This window comes from Entelurus aequoreus, linkage group LG02, assembly GCF_033978785.1.
Source record: "Entelurus aequoreus isolate RoL-2023_Sb linkage group LG02, RoL_Eaeq_v1.1, whole genome shotgun sequence".
Lineage (NCBI taxonomy): Eukaryota > Metazoa > Chordata > Actinopteri > Syngnathiformes > Syngnathidae > Entelurus > Entelurus aequoreus.
In genome coordinates, this window is record NC_084732.1 from 21,729,702 (window position 1) to 21,751,874 (window position 22,173).

The following is a 22,173-nucleotide window of genomic DNA, read 5'->3' on the forward strand; positions in this document are numbered from 1 at the left end:
CTAAGACTTAATTTGATCAGATCTTTTCTTTTAGACTTACATATGTCAAATCTAGTCTTAGACTTACATTGGTCAGATGTAGTCTTACACTTAGATTGGTTAGATCTCGTCTTGGACTTAGTTTGATCAGATCTCCTCTTAGACTTAGATTGGTTAGATCTCGTCTTGGACTTAGTTTGATCAGATCTCGTCTTAGACTTAGATTGGTCAGATCTAGTCTAAGACTTAATTTGATCAGATCTCTTCTTTTAGACTTACATATGTCAAATCTAGTCTTAGACTTAGATTGGTCAGATGTGGTCTTATACTTAGATTGGTCAGATCTCGTCCAAGACTTAGATTGGTTAGATCTCGTCTTAGACTTAGTTTGATCAGATCTCGTCTTAGACTTAGATTGGTCGGATCTAGTCTAAGACTTAATTTGATCAGATCTTTTCTTTTAGACTTACATATGTCAAATCTGGTCTTAGACTTACATTGGTCAGATGTAGTCTTATACTTAGATTGGTTAGATCTCGTCTTGGACTTAGTTTGATCAGATCTCCTCTTAGACTTAGATTGGTTAGATCTCGTCTTGGACTTAGTTTGATCAGATCTCGTCTTAGACTTATATTGGTCAGATCTAGTCTAAGACTTAATTTGATCAGATCTCTTCTTTTAGACTTACATATGTCAAATCTAGTCTTAGACTTAGATGGGTCAGATGTAGTCTTATACTTAGATTGGTCAGATCTCGTCCAAGACTTAGATTGGTTAGATCTTGTCTTGGACTTAGTTTGATCAGATCTCGTCTTAGACTTAGATTGGTCAGATCTAGTCTAAGACTTAGTTTGATCAGATCTCGTCTTAGACATACATTGTTTTTTAGTAATATAACGTTTTATGCCAGGAAGTCGGTCAATAACTAGCAAACAATAGTACTGTAAAAGTTAATACAAATACCCATTCACACACAATTTTAACTAATAGTAAATAAAATACTTTCTGATCTGCAAAAAAAAAAAACAACAACTTTCTAGCAAAAATAAGCCTCTACTTTATTGAATCACTTTTGAGGACTTTTTTTTTTTCTTTTTCTTCTTTTTAACTTTTTGCAAGCCAGAACTGTCCCCCAGCCTCTAAAACACAACATTGATATAATCCCGCCTCCATTACATCATCATAAATGAACCAGGAAGTAGCCTGCTAACCATATTTAAACAGTACGACCAGCTCGCAAAAATAAGCCACTCTCTACTTTTTATTGTCATGTATGAAGACTTTTTTTCATTTTACTTTTTGCCAGCTAAACCCCCTGGCTTCATAAACACAAATAATATGGTACTATATAAATGTAGCCTGCTAACTAGCTAACGAGCTAACAAACACAAATATTGCGCTCCACCTAATTTTGGCTCATGGAATCATCTTTACAAGGTAAGAATTCTCAGTTTTTATTGAACATGTTCATCATTGTGTATGGCCGTGTCAAATATTAGCATATTGTAGATTAATGTTGGCTAGACCAGACTAGCAGTCCTGGATTAATGTTGTGTTGAGAAGGCCTTGGGGGGGAATGTGGAGCGTATTTACGGGGTCATCTGGTGGCGACCGTCCTGCAGGACACGCTGACCCATTTCAGGCCTTTCAGCTTTCTTCGTGCTAAATTCCCTCCTCACACTGCAAAAAATCAGTGTTAAAAAAATATATATAAAAATTTGGGGTATTTTATTTGAACTAAGCAAAATTATCTGCCAATAGAACAAGAAATTTCGGCTTGTCAAGACTTTCCAAAACAAGTAAAATGAGCTAACCTTAATGAACCCAAAAATACCTTAAAATAAGTATATTCTCACTAATAAGTGCACTTTTCTGTGTAGAAAAAAAAAGACACCTTTTTGCTCGAAATGTTGAAAAATATTGTTAAATGAAGTACATGCTAGTGCCATTATCTTGACATAATGATATGCGCTCGGCATTACATTTCTTGAAACCAGCAAACTTATACTAAAAACTAATTTAATGTTCTTAATGGAAAGGCAACAAGGCAACCGCTTGTTACTCTCGGATCATATGGTCTAAAAATGCATTTTTCCATCGATAACATGACATCATCGTGCCAAGTGCGTGCTCTTTCAGTCAATTAGTGCACATATATACAGCCCGGTCCCCGGACAAATTGTTTTTAATTGTAATTTTGAAGAATTTATCTGAATGTGCATGAATTATTTCTGTTCAAAATTGTTTGAAATATCACACTGCAAAAACTGAAATCTAAGTAAGATTAAATATCTCAAATAAGGGTTATATTTGCTTATTTTCTGTCTGATAAGATAATTCTTCTCATTAAGCAGATTTTATGTTAGTGTTTTACTTGTTTTAAGGGTTTGGGTCCTAAATGATCTCAGTAAGATATTACAGCTTGTTGCTGAGATTTTATGACCTATATTAGAGTAAAACATGCTTGAAATTCGAATATCAATTGATGCAAAGCTGTGTCTTTAACACTCACAAGTATAAAACTACTTTTTTTAAAGTAATAATTTCTTACTTCAAGCATGAAAAAAAAAATCGTGATGCAGAGCGCATATATTATGTCAAGATAATGGCACTAGCATTTACTTAATTTAAGAATATTTTTCAACATATTGAGCAAAAAGGTGTCTTTTTTTTTTGTACCAAGAGAAGTGCACTTGTTATTAGTGAGAATATACTTATTTTATTTTTGGGTTCATTGAGGTTAGCTAATTTTACTTGTTTTGGAAAGTCTTGACAAGATACATTTTCTTGTTCTATTGGCAGATAATTTTGCTTAGTTCAAATAAAATACCCCAAATTTTTTATTTTATTTTTCTTGTTTTTGAACACTGACTTTTTGCAGTGCACATGTTAAATGTTTAAATGTTAACTGTCAGTTTACTGTACTGTGCCAACAGTACTACTTTATGAGTACTTATGTTCTATTGTTTCATTGAAAATAAAACAGCAAAGTCAATTTGGCTGTCATCTGTTTTAGTTATGAGACACAAATGTGTCAAAATCATGATTTTTTTTTTTCATGCTTGAAATAAGAAATTATTATTTAAAAAAAGTAGTTTTATACCTGTGAGTGTTGATGACACAGCTTTGCAACAGTTGATATTCTAGTTTCAAGCATGTGTTACTCAATATAGGTCATAACATCTTAGCAACAAGCTGTAATATCTTACTGAGATCATTTAGGACTAAAACCCTTAAAACGAGTAAAACACTCCAACATATGCGGTTCTCTACAAGGTTTCTCATAGTCATTCACATCGACGTTCCACTGGGGTGAGTTTTTCCTTGCCTGTATGTGGGCTCTGTACCGAGGATGTCGTTGTGGCTTGTGCAGCCCTTTGAGACACTTGTGATTTAGGGCTATATAAATAAACATTGATTGATTGATCAAATCTGTTTAGTGAGAAGAATTATCTTATCACACAGAAAATAAGCAAATATCACCCTTATTTGAGATATTTAATCTTACTTAGATTTCAGTTTTTGCAGTGAAGGCCCGTCTCGCTGTTTTAGCGTGGCGGCCCTAGTTAGGGCGCCCGCCGTTCATACGAGCGGGATTAAGTGGATCATTTTCCGGCGTTTGCAGCAGCTTCTCCGCCAAGTGGTCTTGATGTCAGGCCAAGCATAATTGAGTCATCTACATCTCATCTAAAATGGATGAAAGGACTTTTTGATACCCCATCCATAACCCCCCCTATCCCCCTTTTCCACCACCAGCAGCACTTCCTCTAATCTACAGGGAGGAACATCCAGACTTGAGAGTGTAGGTAGAGTACGACGGGAAATAGCGATACAGGCACGCTTTCCGTTCAAAAACCTGACTGAAGTAGTCTTGGGTAAAAAAAAAAAAAAAAGTGACGCCTTGACTTATTAGATTGAGGAAAAGTGTCCTAATATGACCTTTGAACTTTACTATATTGCACTTGGTGGCTGTTTTAAAAGCCTTTTGATGTAATGGCGTCATACTGACAAAGTGCAGGAAAGGAACTGATTTCGTCATAATCACAATAACTACATAATAACGCGCTGACGTAACCTTTGACCTCAGTTGGGAGGTGGTTGCTTGTTGGACTGGGTGTTCAAAAAAAGGCTTTATGACGTTAAAGTATGTATCCCCTCTGGTTGGAAGAGGATTGTCTGTTTGGCTTTGGGTGGAAAAGACCTTTGACCTCGACAAGCTTTGTTGTTGTTTTGTTCATATTATTAAAAAATTATAATAATAGCGCCTCACAGTAATTTAGAGCTTTAGTTTTATATGTAGTATCTCATATGTATTATGACTATTTAATAGGGCTGTGAATCTTTGGGCACCACATGATTCAATTCGATTCGATTCTTGGGGGTAACGATTCGATTCAGAGTCGATTCTCGATTCAAAATCAATACTTTTTGAATAACATTGGGTGCCAGTTCTATGATTAACTACATTACTCAATAACACAGATAAGTAGCTGTTATACATCTCTATATTACTTAAAATAAAATAGGTTTTGTTTGATAAACTCTAGCCAAACATTTAATAAAGTCAAATACAAATTGCTAAAGTAAATCTATACAGCAAATATGGGCATAAACAATATGATTTGCCGGAGTGGCTGGACAGGTTTGATAAATAAATAAATAAATAAATTACAAAAAAAAAAATATATATATATACACTACCATTCAAAAGTTTGGGGTCACATTGAAATGTCCTTATTTTTGAAGGAAAAGCACTGTACTTTTCAATGAAGATAACTTTAAACTAGTGTTAACTTTAAAGAAATACACTCTATATATTGCTAATGTGGTAAATGACTATTCTAGCTGCAAATGTCTGGTTTTTGGTGCAATATCTACATAGGTGTATAGAGGCCCATTTCCAGCAACTATCACTCTAGTGTTCTAATGGTACAATGTGTTTGCTCATTGGCTCAGAAGGCTAGTTGATGATTAGAAAACCCTTGTGCAATCATGTTCACACATCTGAAAACAGTTTAGCTCGTTACAGAAGCTACAAAACTGACCTTCCTTTGAGCAGATTGAGTTTCTGGAGCATCACATCTGTGGGGTCAATTAAACGCTCAAAATGGCCAGAAAAAGAGAACTTTCATCTGAAACTCGACAGTCTATTCTTGTTCTTAGAAATGAAGGCTATTCCACAAAATTGTTTGGGTGACCCCAAACTTTTGAACGGTAGTGTATATATGTTTTGTGTATATATATATATATATATATATTGGATTTTTTTTAAATATTATTGATTACGAATCGTTCCAAATAAGAATCTCGGTTCATTCTAAAATAAAAAAATATTTTGACACCCCTACTATTAAATTATTCTAAATAAATATTTGATTTTAATAGTATTTTTTATGTGTAAAACAATGTTTCATATCAATTACAATAATATTATTATTTTGACATCTGCATATCATGCTTTTATGAAAGAAAAAATTATTTCCTTAAAATAGTTCATTCTAATGCGTACTAATACTTACTTGAAACACGTATTGCAGTACAATAGATCAAAGTGCATTATTGTCCTGCGGCACATTGTGTTAATCAAATTAAACAAAAATTATAAAAAATGTAGCAAAAATGCACGATAGAAAGAGAAAACGCTGAAATGGTGTTATCATTAATTAACAATCACTCAAAGTTTTGTCTTTAAACTTGTTTTAAACCTTCTATAAAAGTAATCCTAACAAAAAAATATTAAAGTGGCCCCTGCCTCTTTTGATTATACTGTAGCTACACCAATAATTATTCCATTATTACACCAAATTATAACATGCCTGGGCAAAAAAAAAAAATCATAAATCTCATACCGACCGTGTGGCGTCCATTTGGGCTGAAAACCAAAACTATTTTATGTGGAGGTTTCAAGCTATCATATCTTCTCTGTACCTTAATGAGTAATTCAGTACCGTATTTTCTGGACCATAGGCCGCACCGGATTATAAGGCGCATTAAAGGTTTCATATTATGATTTTTTTCTTAAATTTAAAACATTTCCTTGTGGTCTACATAACATGTAATGGTGGTTCCTTGATCAAAATGTTGCATATCCAAGTCGCTTTCTGACAGTCGCTTCGGGAAGCGCCGTTTTGTGGGTGGTCTTATTTACGTGGCTCACCTTCGGCAGCGTCTTCTCCCCGTCATCTTTGTTGTAGCGGTGTAGCATGCAAGGACGGGAGTGGAAGAAGTGTCCAAAGATGGAGCTAACTGTTTTAATGACATTCAGACTTTACTTAAATCAACAACGGAGCAGCATCTCCTCATCCGTGGCTCACTAGTGCAACAACGCCGGAAATGTGTCCCGTAAAAAACCGTCCGACCGGAACTCTCTAAAAACTAAAGTTCCTTAGGTGAATTATATAAACCCACTACATTTTTAGTTGTTAGCGCTTCCATAGCGAGATATAAGTTACTAGCTACTTTATATTAGAAATGGCAACAGCAGAGGGTGAATGCTCCATAACAAGAAGATAGTGAAAAAGAAGAAGCTTATCAACTACGTCATCGGCATGGATTACAGTGGCGGACGTGCGCAAATTTTCAAGACCTATGCAGATCTCAAATACACATCAGCAGGTACCAGAAGGTAAGAAAAGTTGGTTTTGCATAATATTGTGAAACAAAACACCAGATAATATGTCTGTTAATGAGTGCCATTTTGCGGTCCTTATACACACACACCATAGTAATACTTGTATGTCTGACTACAGTAGCCGTAATGGGCCGACAATCCATCAAGCGGTGCGGCTTCAAAGTCATACTAAAACATTTTGACAGGTTTTTGAGTGTAATGTAATTTATTTTTAATGGAACATTGAGGTGTTGTTTACTGGCGTCACATTGCAGTCTACACATATCTCTTATGTGTGACTACCATCTACTGGTCACACTTATTACACCATGTACCAAAAAAAAATTGTTTCGAGGTCGGTAAGCACAACCAGAATTATTCCGTACACTAGGTTGCACCGGGTTATAAGGCGCACTGTCGAGTTTTGAGAAAATGAAAGGATTTTAAGTGCGCCTTTTAGTCCGAAAAATACGGTACTTAAGTGTCGTTTTACCTATCTGGAGTTCCTCACTTTTGTCAGTCAACACCAGAATTGACAACATATTTAGGCAAATATGCACAGACTCAAAATCCTGGGGGTGAATTGGGGAATTGATGGGGAAAACAGCAAGAAGGTGTGATGCATTTATTATCATGACAAAAAACCCAGCTTATTTACTCTAACCTTGAAGATGAATTGCTGGTGGTCTCTCCTACACACACACACACACACACACACATACACACACACACACACACACACACACACACACACACACACACACACACACACACACACACACTGCCCCCTTGATTGACAGCTCCTCAAATGAGCATCTTGAGTAGCACTGGGCTCTGGCCCTGCGAGTAAGTGGGCCGTCAAATTACATCCAGGGGAACCGGCTGGCCCTCTCTCCCCCTGGCAGAGGTCTATTTATTTGTCTGTTTATTTGCTTGCTTTAAATATTTGGTGGCGATGGAGGTGGAAGGAGGCGGGGGTAAAATATTGAATTTCTGTCCCCGCGGTCAGAGTCCCCTCATATTTAGTTAATAAAGAGCAGAGGAGGTTGTTTGCCCACAGAAGAGCAGGATACGCCGGGACTTTATTTAAGGGAGTCCTCTGAGAGAGGCGCTGACCTTCTTCTCATGGAGGACTCAGCTTGTGTACACTGTGCTGCCTCTCCTCCTCCATCCTCTCTCCTGCTGCTCGCTTTCTTTGTCGTCTTTCTTCCCTTCTTCATTGGCCTGATGTTTTCCTGGCTTTATGCACAACCTCGCTCTATTTGACTGGACTCTATCTGGCCATGGGTCTCCCGGGTTAAACACTTAATTGCCTCATCAGTGGCTTCTTTCACTGGGTGGGGCGGAGTTTAATACTTGTTTTTACATTTAAATAAATTCACAGTAGGGAAGGGATTCATATGGCCCCATTCTTGGGTGGATCTCGCGCGAGAGGGGGATTCATCGTTTTGCAAAATGATGGAAAGCGCCACTTTACATCGCAAATGGCGCTGTGGTAAAAAAAAGTTGGGATTGCCACAAAACACATTTTTAGATCTGGCGGCAAATTCATCACGTTTCATGTGTCAGGTAAAGCGTGACGAATGGGGCGTTGCAGCTAGCTAATGCCAGACTGTTTGACGTCTCACAGAAAGCCAAGGATGCTTGCCTATGTGTCACTGTGGAGGTCTTCTTCCCTCCGGGTTCCATGGACCACCAAGGAAAGACATGACTGGAGCAGTTTTGTCACTTTGTTTATTACCGTATTTCCTTGAATAGCCGCAGGGGCGCTAATTAATTTAAAACCTCTTCTCACTCCTGCGGTTACCAAAACCATGCGGAATGAGCAAGCATGCTCTAATTATTTTAAAACCTCTTCTCACTCCGGCGCATACCTTATCATTAAAAACACATTTAATAAAAAAAACGTTATTATGATCTTACCTTTACTTGTAGATGGGTCCATGTGCAGCTGCTTCTGATCAAAGGCAGTCTTTCTCATCTTTCTTCAATTTTAAAAGTCTCTGGAGATATTCCTTTAATTATTACCTCCTGCTTCGATTGAAAGTCCAGTTTAGAAAACGGTTTTATTTTAGATATGTAATCCTCCATGTTAAAAGTGCAAGCAAACAATTGCTGCATGCCTGCTGCTTGTTGTCTTCTTCTGCAGTACCTGTCTCCTGCAGTACTGGTAGTCGCAAGAAGGATCACTAGCGCCCTCTACCACCTGGAGGCGGGAGTCATTTAATGACTCATATTTGACCCGGCGGAAGTGCCAAGCATGCGCTAATTATTTTGCGAAACGAGTTTGACCCGGCTGTAATTCTAGGCAGGCGAATACTATATTCCCGGCGCCAATTCAAGGAAATACGGTATTTCAATAAACCTCAGCGCAGGTCGGGTTGCTTTTCAGCTCTCGCCTCTTCCAACTGCTCGCTCTTCCGGTCGCTTTTCAGCCGACCCCGGCGTCGTCTGTGTCTCGCTCTTTGTCGCGTTCGCTCGTCATGCACCACTGGCTCTCCAACTCCTTCTGCCCCTCTCTTCTCGGCTGCTGCCCTTTTACACAGTGAGAGGTGATTGCATAACTGCGCCCAGGTGGGCCATCCACGCACCTGACGCTCGTCTCGGAGCCGGCCCCGGCGCGTCCCGCCTCGCTGCAGGTCCGCCGGCCACGCCTCCTCACAGCCATCTCGGAGCCGGCCCCGGTGTGCCCCGCCTCGCTGCAGGTCCGCCGGCCATGCCTCCTCACAGTCACCTTTTGATATTGATCTGCTACCTGTGGCGGTGGGGGCGTGGTCACCATGAGGTCATTGAATAATTAGCGTAATCTGCCATGAACCTGCTCAGTGGCCTTGTGGTTAGAGTGTCTGCCCTGAGACTGTAAGGTTGTGAGTTCAAACCCCGGCCTAGTCATACCAAAGACTATAAAAATGGGACCCATTACCTCCCTGCTTGGCACTCAGCATCAAGGGTTGGAATTGGGTGTTAAATCACCAAAATGATACCCGAGCACAGCCACCGCTGCTGCTCACTGCTCCCCTCACCTCCCAGGGGGTGGAACAAGGGGATGGGTCAAATGCAGAGGGTAATTTCACCACACCTAGTGTGTGTGTGACTATCAGTGGTACTTTAACTTTAACTTTATGATGATTTGATTTTCTTTAGTGTTTTTTTAACAATTGACTTTCCTTAGTGTTATCCTGCTTCTAAATGGGTTTTAACTCCTGTGCAGCACTTTGTGAATTTTTTATAGTTTTCTAAAATGTGCTATGTAAATAAAGTCAATTGGATTGTATAAAAAGACAAAAAAAATATATACATACATTTAAAAACAAATCTGTTATTATTAATTAGATATATTTTTATCGTTTTGCCATATTTTCAATTGGTGTTGCTTATTATACAATGTCCTTTCAGAATTATTCAAGTGTCATTCTAGAGACTTTTAATGAATTTTTGTTTTAAACTACTAGCAACAAATCTAATCTTCTGGTGTTATTATAAAATGTAGTCGTGTTTAGAGACTCTAACTTTTGTCCCTTGATGTCCCTGACGAAAGAGGCAAACGACAGCGAGCGTGACGTCACACCTGCTTTGCGCTGCTCCAGTTGAACTTCTCTTCTTAAAATCCTCGTAATATTTGCACATTTTGTAGATGGCTGTCCGCGGTATATCTGGGATGTATTAAAGTTACGTCAACATCACAGACATGCTGACAACGCTCAAGACAACGGCGTGCGTTTTAATTGCATCCGGGTTCGGCAGCACTGTTTTCAGTTTTTTTGATTGATTGAAACTTTTATTAGTAGATTGCACAGTACAGTACATATTCTGTACAATTGACCACTAAATGGTAACACCCGAATAAGTTTGTCAACTTGTTTAAGTCGGGGTCCACGTTAATCAATTCAAGGTATAAATATATACTATCAGCATAATACAGTCATCACACAAGTTAATCATCAGAGTATATACATTGAATTATTTACATTATTTACAATAATCAAAGTCTTTTTTCGGTTGCCAGTTTTTCATTACAACACTTGTCAATAGTGCACACATAACAGGCTATACATATCAATTCATACTGTAACGACCTGCTGGGGATAATGTTTATTGTTTTTGTGGTTAGGAATTAATGTCAGTTTTTCCCATTTTTGCAAACACAGCATCTGCGCCTGAAAGGTGATTAGGCAGAGAATGAGGAAAGTGTTGTTGTGTGTCTGTAGAAGCGCGGACTCACGGAGACGAAAGTGTGTACACGGGAGGTAAAACCTGTTAGATTTATGCCATTTGTTATCATAAGATTGGTAATTAAAGTTAAAAATAGCGTCCGATGTCGTGTCATTTCTTCCGGGGGCTACAATATATTATATTACTTGAATTTGTTTTCAAGTAAAAAAACAAACATATTTTCAAGGTGTGGCAGTAATAAAAATGCAGGGGCGGTCCACCACATTCAATTACATTAAGGGGATATCCTGATCTGTGACTCTAAAAAAGTACCGTAAATTACGGACTATAAGCCGCTCTTTTTTCCAACACTTTGAACCCTGCGACTTATAGGACAGAGCAACTAATTAATGGATTTTTTTTCATTGGCAACAATGATAAAAATAGTTTAAAAAATAAAAATAACAAGCAGGCTGGGTGTTTGATTGTTTGTGATATGACGCCATCTTTTGTGCGAATTCACTTACTGCAGAGGCTGCAGTGTCCTTCCAGTTATCCGTAGTGCTTTTATTTTTTTTACTTGGGTGCTGTTCAGTCTTTTAGCCATCCATAGCGTTTCTACTCGTATGGATTTGTCATTCATCACTCCAAGCAATGTTTGTAAGGTTTACAGTATAACTAAAACTGTTTATGATTATTAAACGGTCCCATGTGGGATGTCTATAAGAGTGTTTGTATCCATATTTGTACGTGCTATTGTAATGTAATGATCGTAATATGCTAACACGTTTACAAGTGTCCGTGTTAGTATTATTTACTTACAATGGCATTCTTTTTGTATATTTTCAGTTTTACAAATTACTCAGTAAATTCACTGTGGAGTTATTGAGTCTGTTTAGCTCAATGTCTCCCAGCTAGCCTGGGAACGCCTCTGGATCCCCCAGGTGGAGCTGGACGAAGTGGCTGGGGAGAAGGGAAGTTTGCAGAGGTGGGACCAAGTCATTGCTTTGCAAGTCACAAGTAAGTCTCAAGTCTTTGCCCTCAAGTCTTGAGTCAAGTCCCGAGTCAAGACAGGCAAGTCCCGAGTCAAGTCCAAAGTCAAGACTAGAAAGTCTCAAGTCAAGTCCCAAGTCCTGCATTTTGAGTTTCGAGTCCTTTCAAGTCCTTTTAACCACAGACTAATATTTTTACACAGATTGTGTATGCTTTTAAAACGCTGTATTTATTTATTAAAACAGGTGCATTTGAAATTGCAGGAAAAAAAATGGTGCTGACATTGCAATTCATAATAGCACTATTAACCAGTTATTTTAATAGTTTAAACAATTTTAAACATTTAACTCATTCTTTTACAGAATAAACACATTTGCAAAAACAAACATTAACATACTATTGGTTGTATTTTATGAAAATAAAATTACCACAGAGTTGAGAAGGTGCAAAGATCTTCAATATTTGTATGTGAGAATCACAAAGAAATCTTCTGGGGGAGGATGACGCCCCTACAGGGGTTTGGTTTACAAACTTTCAGCCCCACCTAAAACAAAATTCACCAGCCCCCACTGATTATGATGCATTCTCATTTTAGGCAAAGTATAAGACAATACTTTCTTAACAGTATAATTGTAACCAGGAATAAGTCTTCAAGTAACAATATTCAAATACTAACATTGTTGGGTAAGACAGCATTTGGTTTTATTCTGAATCCAGTGAAACAGATTGGTGGTTTTAGCTGATATAAAGACTTTCAGGTGTTTATATATGTTTAAGTATTTGGCAGACGCTTTTATCCAAAGCGACATACATAAAAAATAGATATAAAACAATCACTGTAAACATTATCATTTAAGGGAAGAATGTAATACAAAATATCAATACAAAGTGTCAAGACAGAATAAACTCTCTGCTGCTGCAGCAACAGAGATACAGTCTATAGGTCCCTAAAATATATAAATATCTAATGTATTCATACATTGTTTATGTAGGATATACGCATGTATATATAATCTAATCATATTGTTTTTTCAATTTAAAAATAGCTGACCGTTTTTTTCCCCTTTTCTGGGATTATATTCCCAGTTTTGATCTCGGACGTCTGGTCATTTATAGCGTATAAGAATATTATATTACTGTTAAGCAAACTATGAATAATAAAAACGCCAAAACATGTGTCCGTTATCAGAGCTACACGTATGACAAAAAAACGCGTGAAAATCAGTGGTATTCAGTGAGGTAAGATGAATTAAATTTGCCTGCCAAATGAATTGCACTGAGTGGAGCGGATCACCACTCCAAGATGGCGGCTCCGCGTCTCGTCTGCGCCAGTAGGCAGTAGCGCTCAATGCTGCGTACCCTTAAAACATGTCTATGGTTATGACGTTAGCAGTGAGTTTACAGCCTCACTGATTTAACTACACAGCAAATAAAAGTCATGTTACTTAGCCAATAAACGTTATCTTACATTCACAACTTACCCTTCTTTGTGCAACTTCAAATGTCGAACGAAGTTGGAAGTTGTTGCGTCTCCGTCTGTAATATTCGAACTGCGTGATTTGCATACGGCAATTCGTTTTTTGCTGACCAAGTCGTAGTTTTTATACCCGAACGAAACCAACTTTGGCATAATTGTTTCTCACTGCCGCATTGTTTGACAACTCATGTTCGGTGGTTGTCCTGCAATTGGATTGGATGAGAGCTGTGGGATGAAAACAACGTAGATTTAATTTGATTGGCTGTTGTACTGACAGCACACACGCTGACAAGCAGCACACACGCTTATAGACACAGACGTATAAAATGAAAGATACGGAGCGCTCCCAAATAACTTTTTAAGGTTTGGGTTTTGGGGAAAGTAGCAAGTCATGTCAAGTCAAAAGCCTCAAGTCCAAGTGAAGTCACAAGTCATTGATGTTAAAGTCTAAGTCGAGTTGAAAGTCTCTTTACATTTTGTCAAGTCGAGTCTAAAGTCATCAAATTCATGACTCGAGTCTGACTCGAGTCCAAGTCATGTGACTCGAGTCCACACCTCTGGAAGTTTGGGCTTCTCTGCTTAAGCTGCTGCCACACCAGGACCCCCCGCGACCCGACATAGGGATAAGCAAAAGAAGAGGGATGGATGGATAGACGTTAATGGCTTTGTGATGTACATAAAAGTAATTTGTTAGTAACACCGTTTTCCAAACACTGTTACTAACAAAGACAAAACAACAAACTAGCTAGCAACAACAAGAGCCAGGTTGCCACAATGATTAGGAATAAACACTTTACCTTGTTGGTTAATCTTCAATCAATCAATCAAAATTAATCACAAGTGCCTCAAAGGGCTTCACAAATCATAACGACATCCTCGGATCTGAACCCACATCCAGGCAAAAAAAACCTCAACCCAGAGGGAACAATCAGAAACTTTGGGAGGGACCAGAGAAGTGGAGACAACCTGACATACCAATACATGTTTTGATACGTTCTAATAGAATGTTATGATCGACGGTATCAAAAGCAGCGCTAAGATCAAGTAGCAGCAACATGGATGACGCATCAGCATCCATAGTGAGCAATAGATCATCAGTCAGGTTTGTCTGAGAGTGATTTGCCTTGAAACCGGACTGAAAGGGTTCACAGAGATTGTTATACGCTAAGAGTTAATTTAGCTGCTGGATAACACATTTTTTCGAGGATTTTTAGAGATAAAGGGGAGGTGCGACACCGGCTGGTAGTTTAGCCGGAGGTCAGAATCAAAGTTAAGTCTTTTAAGCAGAAGATGAATAACCATTGTTTTAAATGCTAGGGGAACAGTACCAGAGGAAAGTGATAAGTTAATAATATTTAGCACTGATGGTCCTAATAGTACAATCTTCTAACAGGCTTGTGATTTTTCCGTCTAAAGTCGGAATTCCGTCTTTTTTAATCTCGGGGAAAAAAAAAAAAAAAATCTCCCGTTTTTCCGTTTTTTTTCCGACCCTAAATCAAGATTCGAGACGTAGTTTATATTACGCCGTAGTTGATTGGTCGATATGTTCCTTGTGACCAATCAGGACATCTGTTATGAATGATGACGTTAATAACGTCATCATTCATAATGGTTACTACGGCCATTTTCCATATGTAAACAATGTCGGTTCTCGAGAGAAAGGACGCTTTACGAGTAAAAGAAATTGATAAACATGTCAAAAATAAGTTTCGATGGGACTGGATGGAAAGGGAAATCACTGATACTGTTGGGAAGAAGAAAGTTACGACTTTGTTCGGTGATTTTATTTGGAAAATCGATCGTCCCGGAAAGGTTTTGTGCACGTGGTGTCATGATAATATTGACTATGGATCACGAGGTTTCAAGGCTTTGGAAGTACGTGCGAAACGCCAAAAACATATGAAAGAACTTGAAGCAAAGAAAACTAACTTTTCACTAGCTGGTACTTTTGGATGTCAACCGAAAGTGACATCGAGAGGAAAGATCCACCCACAACCCACTTCAGTTGCAGACAGGGTTGTTAATAATGAGGTAAGCTAAAAAATATTTGCTTGCGAAATACGCATGTTTGTTTTAAATATTAACCAATTATTGCTTAGCGAAATATAAATGAGTTTTTCTAAAAATAAAAAGCCACGTGAAAATATATTATGAAATTACAGAAATTCAAAGAGTCGCATTATTGATTCCAGTTAACAATTTATTTGAAATAAATTTGCATATAATACTATTTTGTAATATTAAGTTCTTATGTAGTCTGTTGAAACTATTGTCAGTGGTGTTACAATCTTGAAGGTAAATATTTTCACACTTGTTTCATGCAATATGTCAGTGTCCTCACATTATTATTATTTCCTATTTTCAAATATGAGTAAACAATACTAAACATGTTTAATTATTTTCATAAATGTATATCCTATTTTGGCGAAAAGAATGAAATGTTTACATTACATGAACTGAAGTAATGTGGTAATACTGTAAATAAACTGTAGATAATAACACTGATCAATGTGACACCTGTGGATGTGAAATGAACACAAGATGTAAATATTAATGACTAAATACTGTTGGGACTGAACCATATACAGTGATTCATTAGGATAATTGGGTTATGTATGTTCTATTAATGATGTTTTCATGTCTTTAAACACTAAACTATTTTCTTCAAATGGTGCTGTCTTTGTTAATTTTAGCATGTTAAATTGGTGAAAAACCAGGAGTTGCCCGCCTTGTCCCCCTACCAGGGCACCGCCCTGGACCTGGCCGGGGGCCTTCGTTCCCCAGACCCCCGGAAGTTTTTTCAGTCTTTTTCATTGTGGTCAAATCACATGCCTGTTCTAAGCGAGTGTGTACGGGGCGGTGACATGGTGGGCCCAGAAATTTGGTGCTAAGCCCCTGTTGACACGTATCAAACTCTAAACATTGATTGATTTCTTAATACAATGTGCCCCTTGGACAAAGAGAATGGAAAACATTAAAATCAAATACGTCATGCGGGTTATATCTCAACGAGCCTGACACACGAAATAAAATAAAACACAAAGCTGGCGAGGAGAAAAAAGAATGACTTCATGCGACAACACAAGCAATTAGCTTGATTGGAGTGCTGGTGTAGCGCTCATTAGCATGCATGCTTCTACAAGCCTGGCCGAAGCAATCAATGCCGGCCATTTTATTTATTAGTAAATAGAGACAGATGGCCACGAGGAGCTTGTATCGACTCGCCACACAGCCTTTTAAAGAGGAATCAATGGCAGGAGCGGAGCGCTGAGACGCTGGCATTAAGTTGCTAATAAAAAGCCTTATGAGCGCTGAGGCCAAATGGAGCTCTTCCTCTCGCTTCGTTGTGTTGTTGTCGTTGTTGTCGAGACGCCAACATGACTTCACGAGAGCCGACAGCTGTCATCACACGTACACACTCTTACACCGCACGCCACACCACCGTCTCATTGATCGGTCGAGCGGGCACGCCAGTGACAGCGAGGTGGCAGGGCGCGGTCAACCTGCGGCTGCGATGTCACACGCAGGACGTTTGTACTTTAGTTCGCAGGCGGCGGCAGAAAAAGTCCCAGTATCGATCGTGTACGTCCATGTTGCTTTCAGTGTAGAACATGGTTAAGTGGGTCGGTGGGGTTTGCAGTTTGGTAGGTACTTATTTACTCGTTTCGGACATACTTATATTAAGTAACTGTGGAGGTTTCCCTCTTGGGGGGGGGTTCTCCTGATGCCGACAGATCTTCTGTAGCCCGGTGTACAGGGTTGAGCAAGTTTTTATTTCCATGCACACATGTGTCGATTGCTTTCCAGCAATATGTTTTTGGACTTTTCAATCCCGCGTGTCTCTGTTCGTGTGTCTCTTTCTGTCCCCCAACTCCAACTCCAACTCCCACTCCCGTGTCTCTTTCCGGCTGCTGCTAATAAAGGCGACAGGTGGTTATATAACAAGGCCCAGCAGGGCAATCTACTCACCTGCCGCTGTCTTCGAGGCCGGTCCTTGCACACCCCGCTCCGCCGCAGGCCCGCAGGCCACGCCCCCCTCCACAGTAACATCACATGATTACATTTGTCAACATATCCCAAAAGAAGCAGGAACAAATCAAAACAACAGATATTGCTGGGATATTGCATCTTACACCATTACAGTTAGACACTTTTCCGTTTTATTTTTACACTTAAAGGCCTACTGAAATGATTTTTTTTTATTTAAACGGGGATAGCAGATCTATTCTATGTGTCATACTTGATCATTTCGCGATATTGCCATATTTTTGCTGAAAGGATTTAGTATAGAACAACGACGATAAAGATTGCAACTTTTGGTATCTGATAAAAAAAAGGCTTGCCCCTACCGGAAGTAGCGTGACGTAGTCAGTTGAACATTTACGCAAAGTTCCCTATTGTTTACAATGATGGCCGCATGAAGTGAGAGAGATTCGGACCGAGAAAGCGACAATTTCCCCATTAATTTGAGCGAGGATGAAAGATTTGTGGATGAGTAAAGTGCAAGTGAAGGACTAGTGGGGAGTTGAAGCTATTCAGATAGGGAAGATGCTGTGAGAGCCGGGGGTGACCTGATATTCAGCTGGGAATGACTACAACAGTAAATAAACACAAGACATATATATACTCTATTAGCCACAACACAACCAGGCTTATATTTAATATGCCACAAATTAATCCTGCATAAAAACACCTGCGTGTTTGTTATGCTAGCTCCTAGCTCCTCTGCTAGCTCCTAGCTCCATAGAACACGCCAATCAAAGTAATCCTGGTAAGAGTCTGTGTTGTCCCAGTTCTCTACAGGCGTCTGTGTATCGAAGTCAAAAGTCCTCCTGGTTAGAGTCTCTGTTATCCGAGTTCTTCCATCTTGACTGCATCTTTCGGGAATGTAAACAAAGAAGCGCCGGCTGTGTACTGTTGTTGCTGACTACGTTCGAAAAATACGTCCATTTCGCACCGACAACTTTCTTCTTTGCTTGCTCAGCTTCCTTCTCCATAATGCAATGAACATGATTGCAACAGATTCACGAACACAGATGTCCAGAATACTGTGGAATTATGAAATGAAAACAGAGCTTTTTCGTATTGGCTTCAATGTGGAAGGCATACCCGTGTTCCCCGGTCTACGTCACGCGCATACGTCATCCTCAGAGGCGTTTCGAACCGGAAGTTTAGCGGCAAATTTAAAATGTCACTTTATAAGTTAACCCGGCTGTATTGGCATGTGTTATAATGTTAAGATTTCATCATTGATATATAAACTATCAGACTGCGTGGTCGGTAGTAGTGGGTTTCAGTAGGCCTTTAACTGTACAGTCAATTAAGGTTTTTATAACCACAATGGTTTGACTCTGGATCCAATTCTTTCCTATATGAAAAATATGTTGAAATCCGTATCAATAATTTGACAATTGAGAAGTATTTATGTTAGGAATGTTTTAAAGCGTGGGGACGGCGTGGCGCGGTTGGGAGAGTGGCCGTGCCAGCAACCTGAGGGTTTCTGGTTCAATCCCCACCTACTACCAACTTTGTCATGTCCGTTGTGTCCTTGAGCAAGACATTCACCCTTGCTCCTGATGGGTCGTGGTTAAGGCCTTGCATGGCAGCTCCCGACATCAGTGTGGGAATGTGTGTGTGAATGTGGAAATAGTGTCAAAGCGCTTTGAGTACCTTGATGGTAGAAAAGCACTATACAAGTATGACCCATTTACCATTCATTTAATCATAACAACAACATGACAGACATTTCTTCATTGCTTCTTTTGGACTGCTTTTGTAACCTTGTTACATTGTTTATTGCATCCAGCGGGGCATCACAACAAAATTAGGCATAATAATGTGTTAATTCCACGACTGTATATATCGGTATCGGTTGATATCGGAATCGGTAATTAAGAGTTGGACAATATCGGAATATCGGATATCGGCAAAAAAGCCATTATCGGACATCTCTAATTTTAAGAGTTTTACATCTTATTGTTAGTTTATTTTTACACTTGACTATACATTTAATCAAATATATTTTTCATGTCATGATGACAGATTGACTAAGAGGTCATTTCCTGTCGAGATCTTAGCAAGTCTTGGCGGTCGGACTGTAATTTTAACACAGTCAGGAATAGAAACATCCGTAGAGAATTCCTAAGGAAAAGGAACACAAAGACAACGACACACACACACACACACACACACACATGTCCATTTGGTGTGACACTGATTTGCTGAGTGAAGGAGTGTTGCTGATGTGTAGGGACTCTCAGCACACAGCAAAACACAGTACTGCTGTGTCAACTGTGACCCCGCTGACCCCTTTGGGCGACTGTGAGAACGGGCGGGCCGGCTCTGCGACTCAGGTGAAACGAGGGAAAAGAGGGAGAGGGGGTCAAAGGTCAGCTGTCCAGTGTGTCAGGCTTGCTGATCAGGAAGTGTAGCCTCTCGCTTCGGGGAGTACACAGGGAGTGTCATGTCATGGACACATACTCGCACTTTGACATAAATCTTCCATGCTTACATGCGGCCCGGCACCCTGCTCAGGCAGGAAAAGGGGTGGTAGAGGTGGGGAGTGGGGTTAAAGGGCGGTAGTCAGGGGTCACCAGAGTCTGCTGCCGAAAACTACTACTGCCGAAAACATCTTATGTTATCATAACACCTAATTAAATCTCCTGCAAAATTCTGCCTTTAAAAATAAACCAATAATGGACTATTTGACCAATGCAACAGTATTGTACACTTAATAATGTGTCATATATTTCAAGTCAACATACTGTATTAATAGTAAACATCCTCCCACAGCTTGAACAACAACAACAACATAAAATAAAAACATTGTACAAAATATTCAGCAGCATATATGCAGAGACGGTAGGCGACGTGCAATATTGCGGGCGAGTAAGCAATTCTCCAAAGGCAAAAACACAACAAGGTGCACCACGAACATACAACAATGAACCAGTTGTTGCAAGAAGGCGACGCTGGCAGATAAACCCTCATGATTGCCGACCAGAACCAGGTGAGGAGAACAGTAAAATTGGGAAAAACAACTCAAAAGTCCAAAACAGTCAGGTAATATTACGATTGAAAAATATACATGAAATTTAAAATAAAAGTGCTGTATACTAAAATATAATGTTTGTATTTTGTAGTATGATATATATGATATATGTATAAATATATTATCAGATTAATCACACATTTTGAATAATAATATAAACGTGTACTATACCGGAGTATACTTTTTTAAAATTCTTATTCCTATTTTAATCCCCCAATATCGTGTAATAACTATTGGGATTTAAACATTTGCATAATCAAATAACACACAATTGGCTACATACCACACACATTTTAGGGACTGGCAGTAATAACATAACATTTATTAGGATTTATATATATTTTTTCACCATTAATAAGTGTACCTAATCAACTGCCCTGTCTTTTAATGTTGCAAATGTAAAATGTATAATTTACAAACAGTCCTGTACATCTATCCTCCACGTTTAGCAGCATCCAACATACACATTAGTGTGAAGATAAAGTAGGGCCATAAGACTCGTACACTTTTTAAGGTTTCATTTTGTTTTAGTTTCAGATCTTTCTTTTGCAGATTGAAATCTTTTCTTTTTTTCAGGTTCAGACTTTTGGCCCATACATAAAGTGTTGTTGTGTTGAATTGTTTTATTTCCAATGTGTCCGTCATGATTTCACGATTTCAAAGTCTGAAGTAGAACTTTCACATTATAATAATTATTAATCATATGCATGCATGAAAAGTCCCCATGTATATACTGTATATATATATACATCTCCTGATGATTGAGGGAACCCCTCATGAAACAGGCCTGTAGAGATGAAGTAGTCTTGTGATTTTTTTCCCACACATACATATATATATATATATATATATATATATATATATATATATATATATATATATATATATATATATATATATATATATATATATATACATACATGTGTGTGTGTGTGTGTGTGTGTGTGTGTGTGTGTAGCCTACATAAAGTGTATGTACCATATATCCATGATATTATTAGAGTATGTGTGTGTGTGTGTTTATATACTCTAATAATATAATGGATATATGGTACACACACTTTATGTAGGCTACACAAGAAGTCCCCAACCACCGGCCCACGGCAGCAATAATTTACTGTGAAAAAATGATATACTGTTAGACAGCCCAAAGTCTTTGGCATGTTTGATTCGCCAAGTGCTCACTTTTCCACTTTGTTTAGCTGTGCTTGAAGGCACCAGAGTTGTGTACAATGCGACCAAGTAAAACCAATGTTGACAAATTCACTATCACAAGCACCTTTGGGCTCGTTCTGTGACTTGTCGCTGCTTCTTTGTGATTCCACACTCCTCTCAGTTGATGACACGCACCACTTAAAAGTCTGAATCTGAAACAAATCAGCTCAAATATCTGAATAAATGATGTTGAATAATGAAAACAAAAAATTTTTACAAAATAATTAGGTATATTCAACATGATAACAAACTGTGCATTTTTTGTTATTTTGAAAACAATTTACAGATACAATTTCTCAAAATTAAACATGAAAACTTAATTTTTCCTTTTTTTTCATTCATTTTCACAAGGTAAAAACTGTTGTTCTTAATTTAGCTCTGCATATTAGCATATAACATTACTATAATGCAGGGGTGTCCTAACTAATTGACTGGGGGGCCGCATTGGGCTGAAAAAATTTGGCAGGTGGCCGAAAGCTGACTGCATGAAATGTGTGTGTATATATATATACATATATATATATATATATATATATATATATATATATATATATATATATATATATATATATATATATACACTACCGTTCAAAAGTTTGGGGTCACATTGAAATGTCCTTATTTTTGAAGGAAAAGCACAGTACTTTTCAATGAAGATAACTTTAAACTAGTCTTAACTTTAAAGAAATACACTCTA